Source organism: Anopheles aquasalis, chromosome 2 (assembly GCF_943734665.1).
Source record: "Anopheles aquasalis chromosome 2, idAnoAquaMG_Q_19, whole genome shotgun sequence".
NCBI classification, from domain to species: domain Eukaryota; kingdom Metazoa; phylum Arthropoda; class Insecta; order Diptera; family Culicidae; genus Anopheles; species Anopheles aquasalis.
Window position 1 is genome coordinate 58,280,647 of NC_064877.1, and position 20,000 is coordinate 58,300,646.

General features: G+C 46.0%; 1 protein-coding gene and 2 non-coding genes across 5 annotated transcripts in view; 1 reads left to right on the forward strand and 2 right to left on the reverse strand.

Moving 5' to 3' along the window:
- The window catches only part of LOC126571801 (E3 ubiquitin-protein ligase TRIM9), a 77,364-nt gene that overhangs the window by 54,779 nt on the left and 2,585 nt on the right, over positions 1 to 20,000 (reverse strand). The gene's annotated exons all lie outside the window — the stretch shown is intronic.
- On the reverse strand, positions 13,195 to 13,266 carry Trnah-gug (transfer RNA histidin (anticodon GUG)). The gene has a single exon. It is a non-coding gene; the product is annotated as a tRNA-His (tRNA).
- On the forward strand, positions 13,762 to 13,833 carry Trnah-gug (transfer RNA histidin (anticodon GUG)). The gene has a single exon. It is a non-coding gene; the product is annotated as a tRNA-His (tRNA).

Below are 20,000 nucleotides of genomic sequence, written 5' to 3' on the forward strand. Positions count from 1 at the left end.
GATAGAAGGACTGAGATGTTTAGGTCGAATTGTTACTAATCATGCACAACTTAATCGAACTAACGACTTTAAGGAGAATATTATCTACAATACAACAACACACTTTAAGCAAAAAAAAAAACATTAGTTGATATTTTATGATTTAACATGACAAACGTAAAATAAGCGGCTTCACCAAGATATCGTTGTTATGCACTAATGAAAGTTCTCTCTGAAAACTGCTTCATCGTTTTATGTGTCTCCGTTTCCATAGAATTACGACGATGAATTTAGAGCATGAATCATATCAGGACTAAGATGCTTCATCGATTTGCGCTTTTGCAATAACGCTTCAAGTTCTTCAAAATCCCGACGAGCTCTTTCTCGGGACCAGATAACGTCAAATGCATGCTTATCCCCAACACACATGCTAACAATCCACGAACAACGGATGACGCATTGATCAAAAGGAGCGACGACGTGCAGATCCCTTAACCCCCAAAAAATCCCTCGCTTTACAACCCGACAGCGCTATCGAGCGCATCTATCTGTACCTTCAATTCTCAAAATAAAAAAAAAAAGATCAACAAACTCATCCGCACAACAAAACCACAAAACGCCGCGAGATCAGATAGTGCTAGTGGCGCTAAGCCGTTGTCGACCGGTGGATGGTTGCCAAGGAAAAGAACTCGAGATCGAGAAACTTCTGTGAAGAAGTTTCTATTCCTCCTCAGTTCTCATCTTGGCCATTGTTTTTGTCCAATGCGTGTACGGGCAGGAGGCTGGTTGGAGGGCTTAGCTACAGATTTGACAAGGATTTAAGGATGGAGAGGCACATCGTCGTGTACCTTCGTGTACGCGTCCCCATTGTCCCACATCCGATGTTGACGATGTTGACGGGATCCATCAGACTCAGACCGGCTCCCCGTGCGCACAAACATTCACGCAGTATCCCTATCCCTGGCATAGTGTCGCAAACAAAGCGTCATAAGTTTCCGTTCTCACGGACTCCGTTGTCGCAGCATAATCCTGCCGCAGCTCGAGGACATCGATGAAACAAACGGAGCGTAAAGCGGCGAGCGGCTAGTTCTACTGCTGCACTCTTTGCGGACCAGTACGGACTGTGGACGGTGATACTACTACTCTCGGTGATCACACTGGGCAATCGCCTGAAGCCTGAAGTGGATTGGAACCGTTCATCAGAAATGTACATACGAAATGAGAATGACCACACGAATGACGGCGACGGGACGGCTTTTGCGCCAGTAACCCCTGGGGTTCTTTGGTGGGCGACCACCACCACCAGCAAGGGCTCGTTGACCGATGTACGACTGTTACCACGACGCCCAACCACGCTGATAGTGTGAAAGTCCGCACCGCGCCGCGCTAAAAGCGGACCGAATCGCGCACAGATCGGATCGAACTGTTTTCTGCTGATTAAAATGTTAACATGCCAATACCTTCCGCCATCATCTCCTGCTGTTCCACGGCCTCCCTCCGCTTGCTTCACGCCCCCCGAAAAGTTAATTAATGATGTACGGAATGTCATTCTCATGCGGGAGAGACCCGGGTCCGAGTAGAACTATTATTTATCATTTGCACAGCGGTGGCAACGGTGGCGGCGGTCGCCTCAAGGGACGTAGGGCGCTAAATTGAGCTATGGACATCGAGCCCAACATTGACCCCCCATTGGGCTCACACCCGTTTGGCAATGCGCTGCCAGACTCGGCAGGGATGACCCGACAGTTGGCGTTAATTATGCCGCGGTTTGCATCAGCACCCACGCCACGGCACTGCGCCATTCCGAATTCCGGCAATCAAGGGCAAACCGTGGTGGATGATGTGCTGATCCCGAGCGAGCGAGCGGCTGACCCTTATCTTACAGATACATTTAAAATTCATTAATAAATCCTAAATGCCACATGCGTTTATGGTCGATCGGAAATTCGGTATCGAGCTATTCCCGCTGAAAGCCACCGGTCTGTGGTGGAAATATGAGATAGAAAATTTAATAAATTCACGATAAATATTTGTACTGGAGGCAAATTAAAACAAACATTCCAACAGACAGACCAATGTTTAATATTGTTCAATTAAAAAACTGCATTTCATTGAGTATTGAGAGGGAGAGAAAAACAATCCTACATCATCTTCAAAAGGTACTTTATGCCAAATTGGAAAGTTCAATCGCTTTGCAAACCCGCTAATAAAACTGTCTAAAAATGCAAAACACACCTACACAATCCCGCGGGTAGCCCATGCACCAAATGCACCCAAAAACAATTATCACATTCTCTCGAACGGCGACAAATATGGTTGGAGATAAACTATTTAATGCTCTCTGCCCACACACATTTTTTGCAACAGCTGCCGTGGCGGGGATTCGACCACCTAAAACCGGTCGCTCGGAAGGGAATTTGCTTTATCTGGGCCTCCCACAAAACTGTGCTCCAACTCTTCTCTCTCTTGTCCAATGGTGCTCGCTACCTAATTTCTCGCACATTTCGAACTGTTTCGTGTATTGGAACAACAGAAATCCAGGGGGGATTGTTCAAAATTGTTTATGGCATTGTGTTAGGTTGTACAAGGTTTTCGGGCGCTTTTTTGTGGCTGCTGCTGCTGCTGCTGCTGGTGCTGGTGCTGGCGCTGCGGCTGTTTGTTTATTTGTTTTAAAAGGTTTTTTTTTCTTTGCAAACTTTATCCTCCGCAGCCGCAAAACAAACCGAACGTGCACGGTATTTTAATGTTTCGTGTTTTTTTTCGGCTGGCTGGATGACGAGAGAGGTGGCTATGGGGTTGAAAACACCCACACGAGAGGGCAGAACCCAATGGGGGCGACTAAATAATTTAACAGAAAATATACACAATTTCATTCGAACGATTTGAGTGCATGTTTCCAGCTGTGCGATCCGTTTGTATCCATCGACGGAGAAGTTCATTAATATGATCATCATCGTGTTTTTAGCAAAACGAAAAAGTTGGCAATAAATAACGAAGTTCGGCCGGTATCGCATCATCACGATATAAATCCTTTTTGACAATGCGCACGCATAAATATATGTTCGCTTGCGGTAATGGTGTGATGAACAAATTTAGAATCCCCGTTTTACGATCGCCTTAATGATGCTTTCGATTGGCACAAATGAACATTGACAGCTGCCAGAAATGATACGCGATCGGACGCTCCGCCTACCCCCGAACGGAACATGCCTCGAGATATTCATCGGTTTGGTTGTCGAAAGTATTTGCAATTATACGGTATTCTGGAGGGCCGAAAAACGGAACGCTCGGGGCTGTCAGCTGTCTGCTTTACGCTCCGTTTAATGTCTGTGGCCCCCGGGGGCCGGCCACGGAGCAGCGCTGCAAATCCCGATAATCTGCAAACTGCACTGAAGGGGCGGGGAGCGAAATCCTTTCAACCAACGTGGAACAACATTGCACCGGCCGGGGGGGAGTGTGGTGTAGCATAATTGAAAACATACCAAACATTCTTTAGCACCGTCCAACAGTCGAGCTCTTCCCTTTGAGACCACCAGCTGCTGCTGGTCTCCGGGAGAATCGGTATCGGACTTCCATTTTGTCGTTCCTTTTTGTGCATCCTTCGTACATCTCACTCTCTGGCACCATTGACCAGAGACACACACGCCAACACCCGGTGACGCGTGCCATCAACTTCTGGGTCCTCCTTTCGTCCTCAGCGCAGCGGCGGTGCAGCTGCTTTCAATGTTCCGCTCCGGGATGACGGTTTGTCGGCCGGGGTGGACGGGGGATGCTGTGTTTTCGGGGTTCCATAAATCAAAGCCCATGCTCGAAACCTTCACAAAGAGGTGACAAAACATCGCGCTTCTATACGATAAAACCGTGAGAGAAAAGGGGAGAAAAAATGGTCAACAGCATTAAATGCCACGACATTTCCGACATTCAGCTTTCTGTATCGAACATTGATTTCGTTTAAAGGGAAAAAACCGAAATCCAACGCACGCTTTTTTGTGTTGTGCTCAGCAGCAGCAGCAGCACCACCACCCCGTTGGTCGTTGCATTCAATAAAATGTCTTAATTCGATGCCGATTTACGGTTTTATGGCCGTTGGCTGGCCCCCACATGGGACGAATCAAAACTCTAACGAATCGAATCGAAAATATCATAAATAATCGGCACACAACGCACGCAGCCCAAACTTTATCCTCCCTTCCAAGGTAGCGAAGCATTAAAATCGGAGGCCCACCCCCACCACCTTCACCATAAAATCCCTCGACCACCATCATCATGATTTCGATTAAAAACCATCGCTAGAGAGCAGCGAGCATTTATGGGCACCCGAAATCTGCGTCAGCAGCGTGGTCGACGCACCCAAGCTGACCCCGAATGTCAACCCCGAATGGCGGCACATAAAGGCTATTAAATCACGGCGGTGGCCACTGGCGCTGGCCACAGCCGGTCCACCCGGACCACCACCACCATGAATTATTATCGTCGATCGGCGAGACTGCGGGATTGCTGCGTTTATGTGCAATACGCGCCGGCGTGGTCCAGAGAGTTTGGGGTCCTGGGCTCAACCGATCCACTGGAACAGTGCGTTCCGGGGATGCTGACAAAGCATCGCTTCAACACTGTGGTCCCGAGGAACTGGAGCCTGGCGGGAGGGAACGAATTATGATTTCCTCGTTTTTGGACGGGCTTTCTCCAGCATAGGCGCGCGTGTGCCCGGGTGTTACATGGCGGCCACTTTGGCTCCACTCTCGCTATCATTGAACTGTAAGTGCGGTAATGAATTGTTGATTATCGGGTTTGCATCAAGAGCCATTCCAACATAGCCCATTGTTTTGTGTGTGGTTCATGGTCACCGGTATTACCGTAAAATATTGGTTGATAATTATCCGGATTAAAGTGAGTCGTGATTTGGTTTTGTAACTCCAAATTAATTGAGCCCCCTACGTGCGACCACTGGTTTGCACAGAACGATTGATGCTTTTTTGTGTCCATCGGGGGTGTATATATTAATTGCCATTCAATGAGATATCCTCGTATTCAGGGATGTTGCAGACCTGCAAACAAATTTCATAACAGCCATTTAATGTTTACCGCATTTTTAGTGAAGATTTTATTTTTTTCATTCTATGATAATGATGTAAAAATGCTTATGGATTACTTTGAATTAATAGCAAAGGACGGACTGTAGTAACACCGTTTCTTCTGCACAACAGATAGAGTCTACAATTAATTTAAAGAAGTAATGTAAAAAATCAAATAGTATTAACTGGCATTATCATCAGTTCATTGACAAGAAACTTAAACAATCAATCTTGCAGACGAAAAGTCTTTTACGAATCTATTGTCAATGTTGTGTAGTGGCATCAAGAATGAATTAGTTCAACAAGGACTAACTACGCTTAAACTTAACAGGTCGTTGAATAAGTCCTGGGACTTATTGAAGATGGAAAAATCAAGAAAACCGTGATAATCGGAGAAAGAAAATGGAGAATCGTGAAAATTCACAGAACTTATTGAACGATGTGTCACATAGAGAGAAAACTCAGACCGTAAATCAATGTTAACAAATGGAAAGGTGAGCTACTGAAACATTTTATCAAACCTTTACCGTCTTTCTTCGTTCTTTCCTTTACATTCATTAATATTTATACATTTCTTTTGGGCATCTTGCAATTGTATACCTAGTTGTATAGCAATCATTCAAAGATGTTATTTAATTGAATTAGATCCTTTTATCATCAAGCAAGGTTTAAAAACATTCCTTGAATAAAATGTTTTGATTCTATTTTAATGCTTTTCATAAAAAATCTCATTCAACTGAATCTATTGTCTCGAACCATCATATGGTCCTGCCCAAAAACAGCATCGCCCAAACGGCAGAAAAAGTAATAAAAAAAAGTTATGAAATGATAATCTATTGAGCGATCGCATAAATCATCACTCGCAAGAAAAGAATCGGCGCATTTCATTAGAAAACATTCGGCCGGTCTCACCGGGCTCTTGCACCGCCTTCCGATGTCAGTAAAGCACTCTTTATGACATCGAAAACAACAAGTTTCATGGCAACAAAACAACAATAAATAAAGTGATTCGAAGAGATTCACCCGACACCCAACCCCGAAAGCCATCCATCCGACCCATCCAACCGTGGCCGGACGGAGAGAAAACAATCCCAGGAAAGTGATTCTGCAATCTCACACCATCTCGTGAAGCTTGGAAGGATCTTATCGTCGACCGAGGGTCGCCTTTCTTGCGTTGCCATTCTAGAAACCCAGAAGCCCACCATTGTAATGCGTACGTTAAGCCGCAATTCTATGTATCAACTGACAGACAAACCAAAGCACAATTGAATCGATAGCACAGATCGTGACAAGTCACTCGAAATATTAACTTCTGTAAAAACTGGCCCCAAATTTGTTTGGAAACCAACATGGAAGAGAGTCATTCGCCAGAACGATTCGGTATTAAATAATTGGTTGTTGTTGTGGCATAAGGTAGGTATTTAGAGCATTCTCAAAATGGATTCCAAGCATTTGCCTTCAGCAGTACCAGCTCATTAAGCTGCCGGCTAATAGTGGGCATCCAGAAGCCGGTTTGGCATATGCTTTTATTTTATTTCCATCCCTTAGTAGTGCTACCGCCAACCAGCCCCATGAAATCGCTTATGCTCTGGTTGCAAGCTTGCAGCATCCAGGCTTTTTTATAAGCCTCACGCTCCACCAACGAGCTGCTCCCCATTCCCCCATTAGGCTGCTGCCATCTCGTGCCAGGATCAGCATCATTACCGGGTTCCGGATTATGCATGCTCGCAACCGAAGCCCGATCCCGGAGCCTTCCTACGCGAAGGATATAAATTGTGCTCACATACACCCGGTAAAGCCCGGTATGCTTTCAGGAAAAGTGAGAGAGAGGATAAAAGGAACCAAACAATAAGGACGAGTGACCTAGTTCTGGACGTGGTTCTTTTTCCTTCTTTCCTCCTATTCGCTGCTATCGTCGGATACTACCAGTGGAGCAGTAGATAACGAAAAAAAAGGAGAAACATTACGAGGAGCAGCGTTCCAAAATTAGCACACGCCACAAGCAGCCACCGCCTCACCACCGGCGGGCCTAAACAACTGTTCCCGGAAGCGTAAGTAATTGATCGGTGAGCACTGGGCTAACGCTGGGCGAGGATCATTATTGAGCAATTATCTTTGATTAATGTTTGTCGATTTTTTTACCAGATCCGAACCCGTCTTTGTACCCAATAAGCGCTACCGGAAAATGGTGGGTAATGAATCAATTCCGCGTGCTTTCGTCGCTTTTCAGCGCTAATCAGCGTCAACGATCGCCATACTCGTCGCAGAAGCTTTTGTGTACTTAGGGCACTATCTTCGACATTTCTGAATTTATTAAGGATAACAAGGATATAAGTAGCTTGTGCATTTTCTGCTATTTTTATCAGAAGCATGCTCTTCATAGCTTGTGCAACCGGCAGTGTTCGATTAAATTACGAGGCAATTAGTTAACCTTTCTTATGCTATATTTTTTTAAATCCCAAGGAAGATCCTAAACTCACATAGACGGTAATTTGATCGATCTGACGAACAGTTCGCGAAGCAAAAGTAAGGACACTGTTAAGCAAAATAAAAAAAACCAAAGCCATGGGTGCATGGAAAATATTGCCACTAACCCAATGATCAGTTTGTCGGCAGCCAACCAAAATTTGATGGATAAAATGACCGTCCATGGTAGCTTCAGATAAAATGTAAGAAACGCAATTCCTTAAACGACTAGTCTATCGAATAAATCCGTCCGCAAGTCATCTAAACCACGATTATCCTCATTACTGTCATTGGATTTGCAGAGAAATCAACATCTCTACATCAACGCTGACGACATCAGTCACTTGCAGTCTCTTTAGCACGCCGTAGACTTTAGCAAAAAATCATTCCGCAATAAAGTGTCGCAGGCGAAATCCCTGACGAAACAAGCGCACCACAAAGAGCACGAGCACGAGATGAAACTCTATCCTCCGCAGTGCTGCCCTTGGGAAATCGGAAAGCCATTCTCCACCCGAGAGGAAGGCATTTCCCGTTTGAATCCCTTTGAAGAAGGGATAAAGCAATCATTCGTCCTATCGAACACAAACAATTTATGTTCCCGGAATAATCACCCTCCAGTTTTTTCGGGAAACACTCCCACCACTCACACCACAGTGCCTCATTCCGGTATGTTGTGCGCTCATTGCCACAAATTCCATATTCAGCCTTGCCGCGCGCCCTTCTGCCAACCTGTGTGCCGTCTCTCTGTCTCTTGGTGTGGTCTCGCGTCCTTTAGGGTGCGCTCATGTTACACGATTTTCCGCTGGGCTCGCTACTCGGCCCGGGCGTAAGGAAAAACATTGTACGCAAGCCATGCCTGGCGTGGCAGTATGGCAGCAGCAAGAGCAGCTTCCAGAAACCACTTACGACCTAAATTTTCCCTCCCAACTCGTGTCGAGGCCACAGACGACGACGATGCTAACACGGGGCTGGTGGCGGTGTGCACTTGCCCTCGTGGATGGTCTCTGGCAGCGGATGCGGAGGACTCTGTTCACCGGAAAAATCAGACGCCACACGAGCCCTATCCAGCTGTTCCACCTCCCATCGAGCGTAAAAACGTACCAATAGGAAGTAGCAGCGCCAGCAGCATCGGTGGCAGATGTTGGTGAATTACGTATTTTTCATCTCGCTTCAAGTAATGTCAGCAAAGCGGGCGGCATCTGAAGCAAAACGCATTTCGATCCGCGTCACTGCAACGTACGACGTCGTGCATGGTAGGGGAACCGAGAGCACCGGGAAACTGACGGGTTCGTATGCTGTTCTTCACTTTTTTTTTGGCAAACCAGGAAAAGGAGCAAAGTTTTACTCAATATTGAAATACGGAAAATGGAGGTCTTCATCGATTCAACTGCATCAATCTATTAGGATCACTTTGTGTTTTATACTATTACATGCAATTCACTCAACGTGACGGTTTGATAATGAACTTTTGATGATTTCAACCTTTATCAATGGTTTGGCTTTTATATTAAAAAGATGTTTCAAGAAATTTCTGTAGTACTCAAACCGGGAATGAATATCGTAAATTTGGAAATCAATTAAATTTCATATGATAATTTTACGTCATTAATTGTTAAATCGTCATAAATTGAACATCCTTACTTCATCAAAATTAACAAAAAGTTTATTTCATAAAAAGATAAATCTTACGTCAACCTGATAGAGTTTGGTGTATTTTACGAGAGTTTAACTATTTAACTTAACTACTTAACACATATTAAACTTAAATTAAACTTTTCTTAACAAATTGTAAGCTGTGATTATCCCTTTTTAGAGTATTGTTTTACATATGAATAATTGATAAACTGCAGATAACAATTTTCATGTTATCTTACTCTAAACTTTTTGTTTTTTAAACACACATAACAACGGACGAAACCTTATGTTGATTATGCCACAATAAAAAAGGAAAACATAGCTTCTTGTTTACCTACAAAATTTCAGTTAAATGTGCTTCAGTGTATGCCACCATTAAGTTTCTATCTTTCCACTGTATGTGACCAATTTCCCACAAATTCTCTCTAACCTGTTCAAACCGAAGTTTGATGAGCAAAAAAAAACTGTTGCGCCAAGTGACGAAGCCAGATACGATTCTTTTTCGCTCACTTCGCGTTTCCTGCACCCGCGGAAACCCACTTTTCCACTTTTCCCCCTTCCTTATCAGCTTCAACCAACGCTGAGATCGTTGACCCCATTACCGGTGGTTTTTGCTGTGCCAGTGTAATGGCAGCAGGGTAATAAAATCTTCCCACTTTCCACCATCCACTCATCCGCTCCGCGCCATCTCGCGCATCACGAAAGCATTCATCTTCGATGCGACACGATGCCAATGGCAGAATATGGTTCCCGTTCGATCGATCCTTTTTACAAAGACCATTTCACCCCTCCGTCAGGACAGGTTAGGTCCTTGTCCTGCGTATTGTCGGTGCACAACCCCTCGCCCCTGGTGACGCGGTGAGGTGAACGGAGATTTTCCCTTCTCTGCAAAACGCTGCCAGCCTGCCAGTGACCCTTCTCAAAACGAGACCCCTTCAACACTCGCCCGCGGTCCCTCGCTGCAAAATGGACAAAAGGCTGTACAGAACGTTGCCCTTGCTTTCCTTGCCTTCCTGGGCACGACCGGATTCCGGATGTGTTGCATACGTTGTTGCTGCGCCAACCAGGTTCTTGCGTAACACCTAAGGGTACGAGCACCCCGTCGAGGTGGACGGTTGCTGAATAGTTGCTGAAAGCACACCATTCATCGCCTTCTACCTCGAGCACAATCCTCGAGTCCCTCGAGGATTTCCGCGATGCCACTTTGCCTGCGGGGAAAACACCGGCGCCGGCAACCTATCGAGATAGAAGCTCCGTTTTTTGACGCTATATCGTTTATTTAAACACGAACAGGTCTTACGGGAGCGGTTATCTATTGAATATTTCACCCAAAATCTGCGGAATAGTACGAATGAAGATTCGTTTGCCGCTTTAGTTGGTCTTTGACATCCACTCAACTGGCCCACTTTCGATGGAATGGAATCAACCACATACACATCCTTTTCCCAAGCGTTTATCGAACATCTCTTCAAGTATGTTTTGACCAAGAAAATACGTTCCTAGCACGATTTTTCGCTCAATAGCATTGGCACGCAGTCGATCGATCCGCAATCCTCGTGTGCAATGGCCCTGTTGATGAGCTCATTAGCACTTTCAATCAATAAAACCCAAATCCAACCTCTGGACTGATTGAGTTTCGCATTCGGCGATGATGGCGAGAAAACGAAATCATTAGATGCTCGAGCCCTTTCGAGCAGAGGTGCAGCAGTAGCAGCAGCAGCAGCAGCAGCAGCAGCAGCAGTTAGGCTCAATGTCTTCGGGTCACGGACGAAGCGAACGAACGAACGAACCTCAGGACTCCCGTTTTTTCCACGCCCTCCCCGGCAAGCACACGAGACATCCTTTTCGGGGCCATCGTTTTAACATTGCCTTTCCCTCAAAATAGAAAACTCAATCTGGACCACCACCACCACTCACTAATCCAATTATTGGGAAAGCCCCTCCCCGTCCTGCCCAACCCGCTGGAGTGGTTTCGTCCGTCCACTTTTCCGAGTCCTCGGGCCAAACTAACACTCTATTTCCGGTCAGCCTGCCAAATCAGCACAATTACCAGATCCAGGCAAACTGGCCCAAGAAAGCATGGAGGCTAGATGGTACAAAAAGGCGAAGGATGAAGAAGGTTTTCGGCAACTATAGCGTTTTTTTCTCTCTCTCTCTCTCTCTCTTCGGCGGATGAAGGACCGACCAAATTACATTCTACATTGTCGGGATGAGCCTCGGTGAACAATGGAGTAGACATTCTGCCTTCATTACTGGCTTCTCCCAAGACTTCCAGCATCTTCAGCAGCAGCAGCCAGGGCAAAGCGAAATTCGCGAAGCCGAATCCGGTTGAATTATTAAGCCAAGAAACCCCTTTTCATCAGAAAACAATCAAACTTGCCTCCAACATCCATGGGGAAGCACCCTGGAAGCGCTCTGCACGCCGAAGTATTATTCGATTTCGACAAAGAGCTGAGCTATCGCCAAGACGACACAACCGCGTCGCGGGACAAGATACAGAATAAACAGTCTGCAGTTTGAACGGATCCCGAGCCAGCCATCCCGGAAACAGACACGGCCGGAAAGGCACTGCCTGACGGATGCCCGGGTGCCGCATAGGAAAGGATGCCTTCAAAAGTGAAGACTTCAGTATTCTGCCTCTTCTGCTACGTTAGTGCAACGGCGTCAACGTGGCAGTGTCTCTTCTGGCAGAAAAAGATGTAAAACCTCACCGAACCTTACCGTTTCCGTCACGGTTCACAACAGGACGTGTGCCTTTCATGGAGCTTCTACTGGAGGTTTCGACGAGAAAGAAGTGCTCCTCCAACCCTCAGATCCCTGTTTGGCCGGCCCGGAAGCGCTACAAAACGTAATTTCTTTTATTGATTCTGTTTAATTTCCTCTGCAGCGGTTACAGCACTAACAAGGCACTAACAGCAAGCAGCACATCCGTCTCGTGGTAGAGTCTGGAAGCAGCATAACGAATACGAAACTCGTCCTCGACATCCCTTGTACTCGTCTGCGTTCGCCCGTAACGGGATACATTGTATACACCTCTAGCCTAGGGACCTACGTCGCGGCCAAGTTATGCCAATTTTCGGGAAAACTCCCATCTGCAGGCGTCATGTGTGGTGCAGAGTGGTGTACTGTGAATGTTTGCTGCCAGACTCATTATGAATTCTGCATTCAATCGACGGGCCATCCGAGCATTCAGAGCACTTGTAAATTGGTACACTCTCTAGCGCGGAAATGGAAGCGCTTTGTGTGAAGTGGAGTTCTGGGAAACACACAACGCACAAAATGTTAGCAAAAACAACATTGAGGCTTGTTACACGAGGCTTCCAGTACACCACACACAGGCAAACAACCTAAATGCCCTTCAGGGGAGGCAATGAAAACGTTGAAAGGCTCTCGTTCAGCAGAACACTCTGGGCTCTTGGTCCTTCTTTCGAGAAACTAATGATTGGCCCAGAAGAGGGAATTACAATTCCTCCGACAAATTGCACAATTCACACCGACCGCTCTTCACTCGATCACTCGATCAGGGAGCGCTCGAGGCGAAATTTTCTCAACCAGCCTTCGATGCTTGGTTTTCCGTCGTTCTAATCTCCCTCTCTCTTTCTCTCCACCGTGCGTCCTCTAGGGGTGTGATTAATTGAATTAAATTAAAATCGTTCTTTAACTCGCTCGGTGACAATTGTTCGTCCACTCACTACTCCGCCACAATGTCGTCCCAAGAGAGGCCTCCCCACTTGAATGTTTGAAAGAAAGACACTTTTACGCGGGCGCAGCCAAATTGTAACTGCATGAATGAGGCGGCTACTTACACTCGTGGCCAATGGCAGTTGTAACAGATGGACACAAATGGTTACTAACTCACAGCAATTTAAACCCTTTTTTCTGAAGTGTTCCGGAGTAATTATGAGCCCACTTGCGTAGGTAGTAGTCCAAGAACTCAAGTACCTTCTCTTCTATCCACTAATCAACATTGTGTTCTCCATTAAACCATAAAAAGCTACACACTTATCCCTTTCTCTCCGTGACAATGCTGCGATGGAAGCATTGCCGTGACCAGGATTCGAACCTGGGTTACTACGGCCACAACGTAGGGTCCTAACCACTAGACGATCACGGCTGTGAGAAGGTTGTATGAGGATTCGATGAAATCGCTCTCAAAAACGAGCACAGCTGGTGATCAAAATCCTTCCAAAAAAGGATATTGCAGTCCGTAAACACTGAATTTGAATCTTTGTCCCTTGTACAGATGATTGGTTACAACAATTGTACAAGATACGTTATAATACGTTCGGTAACAAAGGTATTATTGAAATGAAAATGTGTTAAAGATGAGGGAAACCAAACAGTCAACACTTGCTCCCTACTTCTTAATCTCGTTTTTGGAGTAAAACATTGCGATTGTAAGACCTTACAGCTACGCATTGTCTGGTTTTTCGATCTGATTTCCCTCTCTGTTCGATTTTCAGCCCCTCCAGCGAACACGAGCGGAGGGGCGAGTCTTTCATTGGGTTTCGCTTGAGCTACTTTCACTTCATTTCGACCCAGCAGTGGAGACCCCAAAAAGCCACTTCGCAAACCGCCAACGAATCGGGGCAAAACAAGACCCTCGGTAGCCGTGATCGTCTAGTGGTTAGGACCCTACGTTGTGGCCGTAGTAACCCAGGTTCGAATCCTGGTCACGGCAATGTTAAATCTGGATCGATCGAAAGGGAAAACCCTCCATCGCTTTCCATGCGTGTTGTGGAAATTCGATCAAGACCAAAACATTGTCACGGAAGAGGGGAGACTGCGATCACTTTTTACATTACAAAATTCAATTTTAAATACAACAATAATGGTACAACGAAAGGAGTACTAGGACGTTAGAGATTCCTTTAAACAGAAACTCAATTCGTGAAAAACACTTTCCCAACAGAAATCTCAGAAGAATACGGAACATGGAAAACATCTGTTTATGAGTGAGATGGGGTCAGCTGTGTTGGCGGAAAATACGGTAGTTTAACCTTCTTTGCATTGCACCTCTCTCTACATTAGCTTTATTAACTTCACTCATGATAGGTGTCCTCCGGTCACACGCCATCCATCTTGGCCACTCACATACACCCGCAGACAGTCGTCCCGGGGAACTTTCCTTGGAAACAACTTTTCCGAACAGCTTGGTTCCTTCCTGCGGAAGCTATAGCCAAGTGTGACTGTGACCTTAAACCGGTGCATCTTTATGGCTTCTCACGACAGGACACCATTTGAAGGAGTACAAGCCATCGGGAATTTGGTCTTTCGCCTAAGAATAAAGTCACTCCACTGCTTGAGGTGCCGTCGCATCCAAATGAAATAGTCAGGATCTCGGTTTTCTTGGCCACCAACCATCCTGGCGCGTAGGGCGGCCTAGAATTCAAAGGAGCAACGTGCCTGGAGCAACGTGTACCATATACTAGGCGAATGCCTGGGTGCGGTGGAAACAAGGGGAGCGAAATTTATATTCAAAAGAAAACTTTTGGCGTTTTACCACCACCACCATCACGCTCCCCATTTCCATCATCGTTTACAAGGAACCAGGAAGCGACGCAGACGCAAACCGGCACTGGGCGATGGTGTAGCGTCGGTTTACCACCTCCTTCTCCTCCTACTCCGGCTCCTGCTCCCAGCTCGATAATGCGGCCAGATGGAAAAACACTGACAGGACCGGAGTTTCTTCCTTCCGGGTTTTTCCCGAACTTCCGGCAACCCAATGTTGCCTCCCTGGCTTCCCGGCAGGCCTGAACGGAATACATGATGCGGATTCCAGGCGATAGACGTGAAATCGACCGCACCGCGACCGGCCTGTGGTAAGTGTGTAGTATCTGCAGAGTGAGCTCGACAGCAAGTCGTCAATCCCCGCTCTCCCTTTTCTCCCGGTTACACAATCCAACGGCCAGACAACGGCATGGTCCATGTGGTCGCTGGTATTGCGAAATCCGCTGGCACTCCCGGTTACAGGATCACAAGAAACCATCACGTCAAACAGTATCCACCAGCTCGGCAGCAAGCACCTGCAAGCATTTGGCAAAAATCGAAACCCTATCTCTACAAACGGGCACAGGCAGGCTATCAGAATGCGAATGTTCTAGGTTATGCTAACAACCGAACCCGACCCGTGGTCGCACGGTGGTGAGAAGGCCTATATTTTACATTTTACACCATTATACAGTCCCGTCGTTCCGGAGGACCTGAAAAATGATGGAACAACGTAGAACAACAAACGACTCGCGAACGAAGAGCTTGTACCGCGCTGTCTACGATGGAAGACAGACAGAAGTCTCCTCGGTGCGGAGTAGATAGACGGGACCCAGGAACCCGTGCTCTTTATCTTTAGCGTACGGACGAACGTACGCGTTGTTCCGTGATTCATAATTTACATATTTTTTGCTCGCTGCCGAATGTCGGCCTTACTTGGCACTTATTCGCTTTACCATTCTTCATCGTCCTTCGCGTCCTTCGTTCTGCCCTGTTCTATTTCCTAATCTCTGCCTAGCATCCTTATAGCATCCGGTACATATCCCTCTGCGTCCCCACGGGTACCAGAAGCTCCATAGTTCTTCTGCTTAAAATTCCTATTTTTATCTCTGCGTCAGCCCTTGCGGCAACGTGACGGTGGAGTATGGGCGACCAAATTCCGCAAGTTCTGCCGGCTCATGAGAGAAACTTCCTGTTCCAGGTGTTTACCAGTGTGCCAGGTGTTCTGTTCGGAGACACGGAGGACGAACTGGAGACCCAATTTTGGGAACCCGGGAAAATGTGTGTTCCGTCTGTTCTGTCCTCAATCCAGCGATTATGCAAATGACTATGCAGGAAATGGTTGGCGGCAAGAGTAGAAGAAAGGAATGTGAATTGAATAACCGAGCTCGGGGGTAGGTGTTTTTGCACGTGGCAATAGTAATGTCGTAACGTATCAATTCGTAATTGCCGTTTTACGTGCCACATGCCAACTAACAAAGAGAGTAAGAGATGATTATTTATTAAAAACAAAGACAAGACAGAAACTTCCACTACAAGTCACTTTGCCAGTGCCAGTCCGGCTTAAGGTGTCAGAATGTAGAGGAAACTCAAATTAAAGCTGAACTCAAGATAACGCTACGCGATACCAACGGGCGTGCCCCGCTGCAAACACCCAAATTGGTTCCTATAAAATACTAAACGAATTGTACAAATTGTGACTCAAGACGCGCTTCGCTGGCCCTGTGGAAGCAGCGCAGTTCAGCCAAGTGTGAACGCAGTCTTAACCCATAAAAGCCATCAATTTCGTGCCAACATAAAAGCCGAGAACAGACGAAAAGCTCATCAACATACCGATCCAAATGGTACGAGTCGCACGGTCGTGCGATCGTAAAATGTCAAAACCCGCATCAGGAACACTGCGCCCAAAGGGCGGAAAAGGGAATGGTGAAGCGGGGGGCTGCTAGTGAGTGCGCCACCGTTTGCCAAAAACCGCCCCAACGACAAAGTCAATGTGTCCCCGAGTTTTACGAGTTTTCCGCACACTGGGAATAGGCGTAGGAAATAGATCATGCATGACCACCAGCACCAGCACCAGCACCACCTCCATCACCAGCGTTCCCTAGATGGTGATCCAAAGTGCGTTGTCCGGATCGATTCGTGCAAATCGCAAACGGAATCGCGTTCCGATGCCGTCTCTCTGCGAGATGCTGGGTTGGTTAGCGTATTGGTGGTCCCAGTCGCAGCCAAAAGGGATTTTGAATAAATTCATAAATTATAAACCGAAGCGAAGGAAACCGATTGGAGAAACGAATGCGCACCGGCTCGTTCTTTGTCACATAAATCAACCAAACCACCACCGCCTGGTCGTGACATCGTACGCATCGCATGAAGAAATGTATGTGACGTACCGTTGCGCCATTGGCGACATTGGTTACTTTGTATTGATCAGTTCTCAGAAGTCACAGGCAACGTCTGTGAACTGTGACTATTGGAACCGTTTTTGACTCTAGATCGATTAGAAATAAACAAGAAAACAGCATAAAACATGGTTCCATAATGTCGAATTTATTTTGTCAGCACGTGTCAATAATGGGGCCAGTCTGTCAGTAATGACTACCTCCAATAATTACTTAATTCTTGCCCGATGGGAGTGGAGTGCGCCCCTCTGTTCACCAGCCACCGAGCTAAACCGTTAAACAATCGACCATAAATTCGTTCCATTCGCTGCAAAGCGAATCTATTTCCTGGCAAAAGCTAGAAACAATCGATCGAGTTTCCCCCCTCTCGATGCTCTGCTCTTCAAGATTCGCACGAGAAAGTCTGAAGTCCCGGAGTTGCGGTTGAAGCGCAAGAACGCAATCAGCATTACGACAATTATGTTACGAACAGACACACGCGCACAGGCACACCCCTTGTAGGGAGCCGCACCCAGAAATTCGGAGCATTTCGGCTCCAGTGCACATACCACCCGGAGGGCGAGGGCAAAACGAACTTTCTCACGGCCCCGGTCGTCTTCGCCTCGGTTGATGGATCTTGACGGTAGGACAGTGGCGCCGACGCCAGTGGTCGACGGTGGGATGACCACCGCATAGCAGAACTGCGGCAGACGGGCCCCGAACGCACACGGGAACCGTAATTAAACTGTCATGAGCGATCATGTCGGTTGCCCTAAAGGGCTAACCGTGGAATCGTGACAACCGGAAAGGTGTTAAGATGTCAGCCGTGTAGCCGAGTCCAGGAGCCATCCTTGAGGGAGGAAAGGAATGCATCTAGCCATCTATTGTGACAAATTTGTTGGACAATCAATGCGCTCGCGGGGGAACACGGGGCAATACTGTCACTGAAGGTGAAAGTATTGTGATTCCTCCGCCAGTCAACATGCAGAGGTCTGCAGGTGTTGTGACAGCTAAAGTGCAATAAAGAACTGGCAAAACAAATAACCACATAACCATAGAAACGTGCAGACACACATAGCGAGGGCGACCGCCAGTGTTTACCGACATCAAACAAATGCAAAATGCAAATGCATGTGCACCGTTGAATGCACAATTAATGCGCGCAGTCGCCGACGGGCATGTCACGAGAATGAGAACGAATGTAATTTAAAGTGATTTGTCGTGTTGTTACGGGGTCCCTGGTCTTTCGGTAAGAAGGGACGAGTTTAACTGTTCCTCCAGCGCTCCGGAGATGGGAAACAGTATAATGGATGTAAAACAATTTGCTAAACGGTTTCACACAATAGGAAGTTCGCGTATAGCAAGAATTTTATATTAGTTACATTTGCTTTGAGCTCAAGTTGTTTAATGTAGCGCAATTATTTGCGAATAATATATTTAAAAGAAACAAGGAAAAATAACATTATTATCTAAAGTATTTACAGTTAGTACTTTACAGCATGAGTTGTTTTTGAAACACCAACTAAATGTTGACTGAGTTTACTAAGAGCTCACTGTTTGACCAGATAATCTCATAGAGCGGAGTTTGCTATAAGTTCTGCAAGTCTTTCTCCCAAAGCAATCTATTAATAAGACACCAAAGGTCGTTTCTTAAACAAAAAATCTATACAATACTGCTTGGAACAGATCAAAATACAGGAATTTCATCACTACCAACCAATTTGCTTATAGGCTGTTCTTTAAACATGCAAACAGTTTTTAAAATAAATACTATTTGCTATCGGTAAAATGTAATCTTACGCAATGTTATTATTGAAGAACTTCATTGCGCAAACTTATTGTATTAAAATAAGAATTCACAACCGCATCATCAAGGCAATGTCCGTTCAGTTCGGTTTACTTTATGATTAAAATGATAAATCAAGGATGTCACATGTTCCACTTGGTCGAATCAATATAAACGTTATGTTAGCGATTTCTCTTAATCTTAAATTCTTCTGTTTAATAATCAATCAAACAGATTGCATTGAATCTTTTGTTTATTTGATCGCGAAATTGGAAAACACGTGTGTCTTTTCAATTTACAATTATCGTTCCATATCATCTGTAATGGAAGCAAACACATTACTAAAAGTTTATAATTCCATTAATCCGCCAATGTGTTACCACTTAGCAAACCAGCTTGAATTGACCTACTCATTCGCCAAACTTTTCCGTGTGAAATCTTTAAGTATGTGTATAAGAACGGTCGTCGGGCGGCAAACCGACCACGCTGCACGCGTGGCGCAAACAATCCGGTCACATCTTTGCAAATATTGTGCCGAAAGCAGACTGGCAGCGCCACTATTTGTCACTATCACCAAACAGCTGAACCATTTGCGATAATTACCGGCACTGCTAACCGGTTTCAATCAGGGGCGCCTCACCGGACCAGAGCAGAGATCTGGCGTGTAAAATCCGTTTTTTTTTTGTATTTCCGTTCCCCTGCTTCTATCTGTGTAAACGGGTTTTCAATTGTGTGATTCGCGGATACTTTCGTTCCCTTTCTTGCGCGTCAGGAATTCATTGTCCAACAAACTTCTTCGCGCCCGCGGGAAGTTCTTGGTGGCGCATTTTGTTTTTTAAGTTTCCTTGCCCGAGGATTTCAGACATCAAAAAACTATTTTGCGTATCAGGCAATCGGTCGCTCCTTCTGCACTCTTCAGATCTAAAGGATCAGAAAGTACAGAGCGGAAGGTATAATTACCAAATTACGACAGGATCCGCCCAGGTAGAATTGTTTGGAAGAAGATAAGACAGCAGACGACCCTTCGGGATACGAAGTGTCTGCCGTGGCAGGTTGAAGCATACCAATGCTCGACCCATTCCCACTCCTATTAATGCAAGTTCCATGTTCACACACTCCCTTCAACCGAAAATGGTGCTCAGTTTCTGAGATCTGTGAGTTTTTTTTTAACGAAATGAATAGTACAAGTGTTCT